At 39.4% G+C, this 9,069-nt stretch overlaps 1 pseudogene; it reads left to right on the forward strand.

Moving 5' to 3' along the window:
- The first annotated feature begins 1,728 nt into the window (after positions 1–1,728).
- Positions 1,729–9,069, forward strand: part of LOC107747369 (uncharacterized) — a 12,750-nt pseudogene continuing 5,409 nt past the window's right edge.

The raw sequence follows: 9,069 nt of genomic DNA on the forward strand, positions 1-9,069 counted from the left end.
GTGTGGTATCATCGATTCATTCCTCGATTCTCAGAGCGTGCAGCCCAGCTTCCTCAAAATATCCCTTTCCTTTCTGGGACATGTCATTTCTGGGGAAGGAATCAGAACTGAGACAACCAAGGTTGATGCTGTTAGTAAAGTTCCACCCCCCAAGAATGTGAAAGAAGAAAGAAGTGCAACGATTTTTGGGTCTTGCTGTGTCGTATCATCGATTCATTCCTCGATTCTCAGAGCGTGCAGCCCCTCTACTTGAACTTAAAAAGAAGAATGTATCTTGGGCTTGGACTCCTGAATGTCAACAGTCCTTTGAAGACTTAAAAGAGGCTTTGAAAAAAGCTCCAGTGTTAATGCATGCAGACTTCAACCAAACTTTCACGGTGCAAACAGATGCAAGCGACACAGGCTTGGGAGCCGTCTTAACTCAGAAAAACAGTGAAGGAGAACATGTAATAGCTTATGCATCTCGCCTATTACAAGGTGCTGAAAAATCATATGCTGCAGCTGAAAAGGAATGCCTTGCTGTAGTGTGGGCTGTGGAAAAATGGCGACAATATCTAGAGGGTCGACATTTTGAAGTAGTCACTGATAATTCTGCACTCACTTGGGTGTTCAATCATCCCCGACCAACCTCTCGTCTTACAAAGTGGGCCATCCGTCTGCAAGGATTTGATTTTATTGTACTTCACCGTAAAGGAATGTGCAATATTTTACCTGACACTTTGTCTCGTAGTATTGCTGAAGAACAGTCTTCTGCTCAAATGGCAATGTACCAAGCCAAGGAAATGGGAGGCGACTTACCTGTCAATTGGGAAGAGATCGGAGAGCATCAAAAGGCTGATGCATCACTTGAATCTCTGTGGGATGCTGCTAAAACTAAACCTGTAGACCCCAACCATATCCATTATACCATATGTAATGGCTATCTGTTTAGATGCATACCCAATTCCCATGAGTATCAGACCTTACAAGTAGTTGTACCAACTCCGCGACTTTCCTGTCAATTGGGAAGAGATCGGAGAGCATCAAAAGGTTGATGCATCACTTGAATCTCTGTGGGGTGCTGCTAAAACTAAACCTTTAGACCCCAACCATATCCATTATACCATATGCAATGGCTATCTGTTTAGATGCATACCCAGTTCCTATGAGTATCAGACCTTACAAGTAGTTGTACCAACTCCTCTAAGGCAGCAGTTTTTGCAATATGCCCACGATAATACCTTGAGCGGGCATTTGGGCCAAATGAAGACTCTGCGCTGATTACTCAATGTGGTGTATTGGCCAATGATTCGTAAAGACACTTGGGATTATTGTAAACAATGCCAAATATGCCAGCAATACAAGCTTTGAATAACCAAGTTGTCAGACCATTTGCAATCCACTACAGTTGTAGAGCCTGGTTACATGCTTGGTATTGACTTGATGGGGCCATTCCCAAAAAGTCTTAAACAGAATGAGTATTTGTTGGTCATTGTGGACTACTGCAGTAAGTGGGTTGAACTATTCCCATTAAGATCAGCAAAAGCTCCTTTAATCGCTGAGATCCTCATAAGAGAAATCTTTACTCGCTGGGGGACACCTGCCTACTTGGTTTCAGATCGTGGTCCGCAATTTACCTCTCAACTGATAAACATCACATGTAAAAAATGGGGAGTGACCCAGAAACTTACCACATCATACCACCCACAGACTAACTTCACTGAAAGAATTAACAAAACTCTCAAGACCATGATTGCCTCATTTCTCAAGGAGAATCATAGGCACTGGGACAGATGGATTTCCGAGTTCCGTTTTGCAATTAACTCTGCTTGGCAAGAAAGCACCGCCTACACTCCAGCTGAGATTGCACTCGGGCGTAAGCTCAAGGGTCCTTTGGAACGTCTGGCACAACGACCTCCTGACCCGGACAAAGAAGCTTCACAACGACCTCCTGACCAGGACAAAGAAGCTTATGATGTAATTGAATGCACCTAAGCTCTGTTGGAAAGAGTTAGAGAAAATGTTGTACGAGCTCAAACCCGTCAAGAAATGTACTACAACCGAAGAAGGAGACATGAGTCCTTCCAATCAGGGGATTTAGTGTGGGTACAAGCTTGTGCTGACAATGCATTTATGGCCAAGTTAGCTGCAAAGTGGAGAGGTCCTGCAAAGATCATCAAGCAGCTCAACAAAGTAAACTATGTAGTTGCAATGGTAGATCAGCCTGATCACTGTGATTCTTACCATGTCGAAAAATTAAAACGGTTTTATGGTACGGTTCCACCTTTTACATGCTTGGTATTGACTTGATGGGGCCATTCCCAAAAAGTCTTAAACAGAATGAGTATTTGTTGGTCATTGTGGACTACTGCAGTAAGTGGGTTGAACTACTCCCATTAAGATCAGCAAAAGCTCCTTTAATCGCTGAGATCCTCATAAGATAAATCTTTATTCGCTGGGGGACACCTGCCTACTTGGTTTCAGATCGTGGTCCGCAATTTACCTCTCAACTGATAAACATCACATGTAAAAAATGGGGAGTGACCCAGAAACTTACCACATCATACCACCCACAGACTAGCTTCACTGAAATAATTAACAATACTCTCAAGACAATGATTGCCTCATTTCTCAAGGAGAATCATAGGCACTGGGACAGATGGATTTCCGAGTTCCGTTTTGCAATTAACTCTGCTTGGCAAGAAAGCACCGCCTACACTCCAGCTGAGATTGCACTCGGGCGTAAGCTCAAGGGTCCTTTGGAACGTCTGGCACAACGACCTCCTGACCCGGACAAAGAAGCTTATGATGTAATTGAACGCACCCAAGCTCTGTTGGAAAGAGTTAGAGAAAATGTTGTACGAGCTCAAACCCGTCAAGAAATGTACTACAACCGAAGAAGGAGACATGAGGCCTTCCAACCAGGGGATTTAGTGTGGGTACAAGCTCATCCTCTATCTCGTGCTGACAATGCATTTATGGCCAAGTTAGCTGCAAAGTGGAGAGGTCCTGCAAAGATCATCAAGCAGCTCAACAAAGTAAACTATGTAGTTGCAATGGTAGATCAGCCTGATCACTGTGATTCTTACCATGTCGAAAAATTAAAACGGTTTTATGGTACGGTTCCACCTTCTACTGACAAGGGGGTGTGTAACAGTCACCACTGTTTCTTTTGTAGTTCCCCTCCCTGTCACTAGGGGGAGTTGGGGAAGGTAACTATTCTAGCTCACCCTTTATAAGGAAGCGAGTAAGAGGGTAGCCATGTGCTTTGGCAGGGCTAGGAGCTCACCTTTGTTCAAGCCATTGTATGAGCCCTATTTTGAGGAACATCATTGTTCTTTCAGCTCAATGTAAGTGATGTTTTTGGTTTTTGTTGGATGAAGTGTGTATATGTATATGTAATGTTTCGTGAATTTACCTCTCAACTGATAAACATCACATGTAAAAAATGGGGAGTGACCCAGAAACTTACCACATCATACCACCCACAGACTAGCTTCACTGAAATAATTAACAATACTCTCAAGACAATGATTGCCTCATTTCTCAAGGAGAATCATAGGCACTGGGACAGATGGATTTCCGAGTTCCGTTTTGCAATTAACTCTGCTTGGCAAGAAAGCACAGCCTACACTCCAGCTGAGATTGCACTCCGGCGTAAGCTCAAGGGTCCTTGCTTGTTCTGGAATGGGAAATGGATGCTTAATATGGACATTAACCATTGTGAGCTTCAACAACAATGTTCATCTATGATTCTCTACTCCTTTAAGAAGAGTGTTATAAGGTAGTGTGGTTTCATGTCTGTATGTGATCAGGTTCAATGGTGTATTTTTCTGTGTTTTTTTTGTTTTGTTTTATATTTTACTGGGGTTAAAAAGAAAAAAAAAAACTTTAAAATATTGTTGGTAGATGATCCCCCTCAGATTTTGTGTGACTCTGGTTGTTTTATTATAGCTGGTGTTACAATCTTATAAAAACGGGAGTGTCATGATGGACAGCTGAGATTGACAGCTCCTCGGAGTGAACTGTGGCACCAACGGATTTTTTCGGGGTTCTTCAGGAGGAGACTGGAGTTGTATTTACCTTATTTTAACACAAGCCTCTTGTACGGCAATCAGCAGACAAAAAAATGGAGCAGTCAGGCTAATTAAAAAGGGTCAGGGGTGTGGGCGGGACACGGCTCCACTTCACTCACTACTGCGCAGACTCGGGTCCCAAATCAGCACAAGATGTCAGAGCCCTATTGGGACACAAGCTGGCGGCTTCACTTTTGTTCAATGGAAGAGAGTGAAGGTGCATCATCCATCTTTTTTTTTACAGTCTATGGTTTGAATGTAAACAAAGTTCGCCGCGGGTCAAGCAGAATTTGCACAGTCAGAGAAGAAAGGAAGGTTTTCAGTGAGTATTAATTTACAGTCGGACCTGTTCCTATAGACAAAGGTAGTTTGTAGCCTCGAGAAGACTTGTAATACAGATTATGAAGCGTATGAACCATTTCAGGGTATTTTTTAAGCGTCTTAAAGTCTGCATGAACCGGAAGTTGCGACTGACTTTACTTCCGTATTTTGACGCACTTCAGAGAGAAGCGTAATATTGAATGAGAAAAACAGGGCGTGGCTTGTTTTTTTCTACTGCGAACTGATTGGATGTTGTAAAGTAGGTGTTTCATTCAGAACAACACTGACAGCTGGAGGGGTGTGTTTAAGGATGTTATGCTCAAGCCCAAGCCGTCAAACTGACGTCATCAGAGAAGGTCCGTCATTTCAGAGGGGAGGAGCATTTTCAGATTTGAATTAAAGGTTACGAAGGCAAACTATTTATTTATTTTTATTATAATTTTTTTTGGATTGACTTGCACGGATGAATTGTTCACCACAAAAATAGCAGTGTGCGCTAACAAAATAAATAAAATCAGTTTTGATTTCATGTGTACTTTAAGAGTTTGACAGCAATGGGTGAATCTAACGGCAATGCAGGTGAAACGCTGGGACACCTGAATCCTTCACAATATTGTTATATACCAAAATAACACTGTTAAAAGTCTAAGGTGAATGATGAAAATGCTTAATTTGATTTTTCTAATTAAAAAATAATAATTTTGGTCTCATCAGCTGTTTTCAGGGGTAGCTTCTCAGAATAGGAAGTTGGTGTCGCCTCAAAAATAAAACAAAGCTAATTTTAACAAAATGTGAGATCAATCTGTTTATAAATGTTTAGTTTTTCTGAGATAACTGTCGAACAGCGACACCAGCAGTGACTCTCATTGTGCTCATTGAGTTGTAATAGAGCCCTAATGATCTGAGCACCTGGTCGAGACTGTACACTACACATAAAATACATTGTGATATTTTCCTGTCCTTGAAAGCTTTGTGTTTTTGCACTGGGGTCCACACAATCCTAAATACACCACTCATTCATTTTTCTGTATTTACAGCTTAGTATGTCTATTATAATCTATAATCTATTGTATGCTGGATCCACAGCTGCCTGTTGAAGTGAAGCACCAATCAGATTTCAGCTGATGTAGCATTTAATAATCTGAGGAGTTTAATCGGAAAGCATTTGCCTTCTCATAGCACAACAGGATACAAAAGAAATGGATGTCTATATGACAACAGTTTGTAGCATTTGGAAGAATGCAAACATATGACATTGTTTTTATAGGCATACAGTTTTTAACCTGTCAGATCAAGTCTATTTGATTCTAAAAAGCTGTTAATGTGCTGTTTGTTTTTTACAATTGATACAAATGTCAAATACTCAAAGTATAAATGTCAAAACAAAGGTGTCAGATGCAAGCTTTGATTTCACAGGGTCAGGAAGATCCGGTCACTGAATAAGGCAAGAAGTCACTCATGATGTTCTCTGTATATGAGAGTGTCTCAGCTTTTGTAAACGTCCTGATGTATGAATTATGTCAGCTTTATGTGGTATATTTTGTACTATATCTTGCGTTTTAGCATTTTTATTATGTTTCATTGTTTTAACATTTTATTTTATGATTACTTTAATAAAACGTAAGTATGTTTTCTTAGACCACTCACATATCTATTTTACTTTCGCCCGCTAGTGGAAGGCTTAAATAATGCTGGAACATTTACAGGAGTGTCATTTGTCCTTATTATAGAGAACATAAAACCTGTTTGAGCTCTCAGTATCAGACAGTGTAACTGCACTAGGTGGCGTGGAGAAGAATACAAAATGATAAGAAACATGACCAATTATTTAATGAGGGAAGATTATCACTGTTTCGCAATAGCAAGGGAAACCTCTTGATATTCATCACGGAACTGAACCAACAGGATGCTGGAAGATACAGGATTGGGGTTTCTGGCATGAGGCCTGAATATATGAATTGAATTGTGTTAAAGAGTAAGTTCCATTGACATCTAAATGAGTGTAATTAAATTACTGATCAATTTTAAACCCTCATTACATGCAAATCCTTTGTTTTCCACATGAATGATAGATTTGTGTTGTGGGATGTCAAAGAAAGTAATTGTGAATCATGGAGATAATGTCATGATCAGCTGCAACTACTCAGAGAAACATAAAAATGATCCCAAAATCATGTTCAAAAAAGAAAAAGACTCCATTGTGATGATTTACACCACTGAGACATGGGGAAATAAAAAAGAATTGAGCTTTTCAGATGACCGGGAAGAAAACATCTTCAGTGTGAGAATCACTGCTGTGACACCAGATGATGGAGGAGTTTATTTACTCGTACAGTTACACAATTATTAGTACTGTTCATATGCATATTATTAGTAAGTAGAACAAATCTAGTATGAAAGTTTCAAAAGTCTTTGTATGGTACAATTTACTAGATGTTGATGCTCTTTTGTGACAGCTAAAGTGGGCGTGTCTAGAGTGAGCGGCTCCTCAGGAGGTGGTCTGATAATCAAGTGTGAACATCCACAATACAAAACCAACCCAAAATACATCTGTAAAGAATCAGACGGATGTTCAGAGAGGAAGAATCCAGGAGTTCAGGATGAATGGATGGAGAATGGAGATGTTTCTTTATATGACGACACCAGAGCAGGAGTCTTGATGGTGTTTTTTAGAGAGCTGAAAGCTGCAGATGCAGGAACATACAGGTGTGGAGTGAAAGTATCTGACTATACTGAGAGCTTCACTGAACTTCAGCTGCACATCAGACACGGTGAGGAAACTCAGATACTTTGTCTTATATATATTTGTTATGACTGTAATGTAATTTCTCTTGGTTTATAGATGCTAAATATCCAAAGAGTGTGACTGAATCTGTGTATCTTGTCATCAGTAAAGTGCATTTAAATGTTAGCAAGGGTTAGATGATTTTGTTTATTCTTAAATTTTCAGATATCAACCCTTAAACAATCAGATCATTAATCTACAGACAGCAATCACAATAATTTTATTGAACTTTATTTTTAAAACCTAAACTTCTACATGTGTCTGTTTACAGCTTGAAATGTATTGAATGTTGAGTGAATGATGAAATATATAATAACAACATTTAAAAAACTCTGCATGAAAACTCTCTTAGTGATTTTAGTCAGTAAAAGATCATCAAATGTTACCAACAGCAATTTATAAATATAAAATATATATGATTTTTTGTTTTGTTTTATGTTACAGATTAGACATCACTCATATTAAAGAGTCATGTTTACAGTTTAAATTTAAACTGCACAACATTAGTTTGAATGTTTGTGTAGGTAATGTTTAATTTACGTGTATCTCTGTGTTTCTCTTTAATTATTACTCTGATGTTGTGTTTTATTCTCAGATTTCTCCGTGATCATCCTTATTAGTGTGTGTGTGATTCTGCTGCTGATCGGTGGATTCACTCTGACTGTGTGCAAATTAAGACACAAGAGACGAGGTGATACACACACACACACACACACACACACACACACACTTAATTTTGTCTTATCCTCTTTGTGTCCTTCACAGAATTGCCGTATTTAAATAAAGATATTTGACTGTCTCTGAGTGTCTCGCTGTCAGCAGCAGTAAATCTCACCGACTCAATGAGTTTCTCTGAGTCTCCAGTTTGACGCTTGATGTTGATCTGATTCATGTGATTGTCTCTCAGATCCTGGATCAGTCCAAAGTCATGATGAATTACCCACAATCCCATCTGATGGGCTCCTGTACGCTGCTGTCAGTTTCCAGAAGCATGAAGAGTCTCTCAGTGACGCTACAGTCAGATTCAGTAATGAGGAGATTCACTCTGATTACACCACAGTCATTTACCACACGAGACTCAACTAACTTAGATCAAAGATCACCACATATTAGCAATAGTATTTTAAAAACACTGTTTTTTTTTCTTTTACATTTGTTTACATTTATTTGTTGATAAAAATGTGCTCATCATTAATTTAATGTTAAAACATGTTTTTTTATTGGTTAGAATAGTTCAGTTCGGTGTGTGAATCATGAGACACTTTAAAGTTTGCTGCTCATGTTGCTTCTTTCACATGTTTAAAATAGTGTCAGCTCAGTTTATGTGAGGGTGTGATAAAAACAGGAAATACAAACACTTCTCGAATATACTGTCAAGTTTCCACTCAGACACACATGCAGCTTTTGACACATACACTCAAAACGGGATTTTGCTTATTGTTTAGTTTACTTAAATAAAACAATCTAATGAAACAACACTTGAATATTTTGTCACCACTTAATTTCATTACTTTATATTTATTTATTTTATTTATTTATTAATTTTGTGTTGCGACTATGTGAATAATTTGGGCTGACAACTGAATCTGGACAGTGGATTTCTAGTTCCCTTTCAAGGGAACTTCGAACTGCGTCCTCTAGGGGTCGCTATGGGGGAACGCTTGGTCGTGACCCGTGTCTGAAGCATACATTCAAAAAACACCAACAACATGTTGGCCGGCGACAGCCCATGACGTCACTACCGGTGCGACTATAGTATAAATAGGCGCCGGGAGAACACATCATTCTCTTCTTCGTCTTCATTGACTGTTTTGTTTGAAGCGTGCATTTCCATGGTAAGAGCGATCTCTATTCCTATCATTATGGCGAGCACTAGCAAAGCGTTTAGAGGATGTGTGCATCCGTGTC

This window comes from Sinocyclocheilus rhinocerous, unplaced genomic scaffold, assembly GCF_001515625.1.
Source record: "Sinocyclocheilus rhinocerous isolate Xijiao unplaced genomic scaffold, SAMN03320098_v1.1 scaffold7552, whole genome shotgun sequence".
Classification (NCBI taxonomy): Eukaryota; Metazoa; Chordata; class Actinopteri; order Cypriniformes; family Cyprinidae; genus Sinocyclocheilus; species Sinocyclocheilus rhinocerous.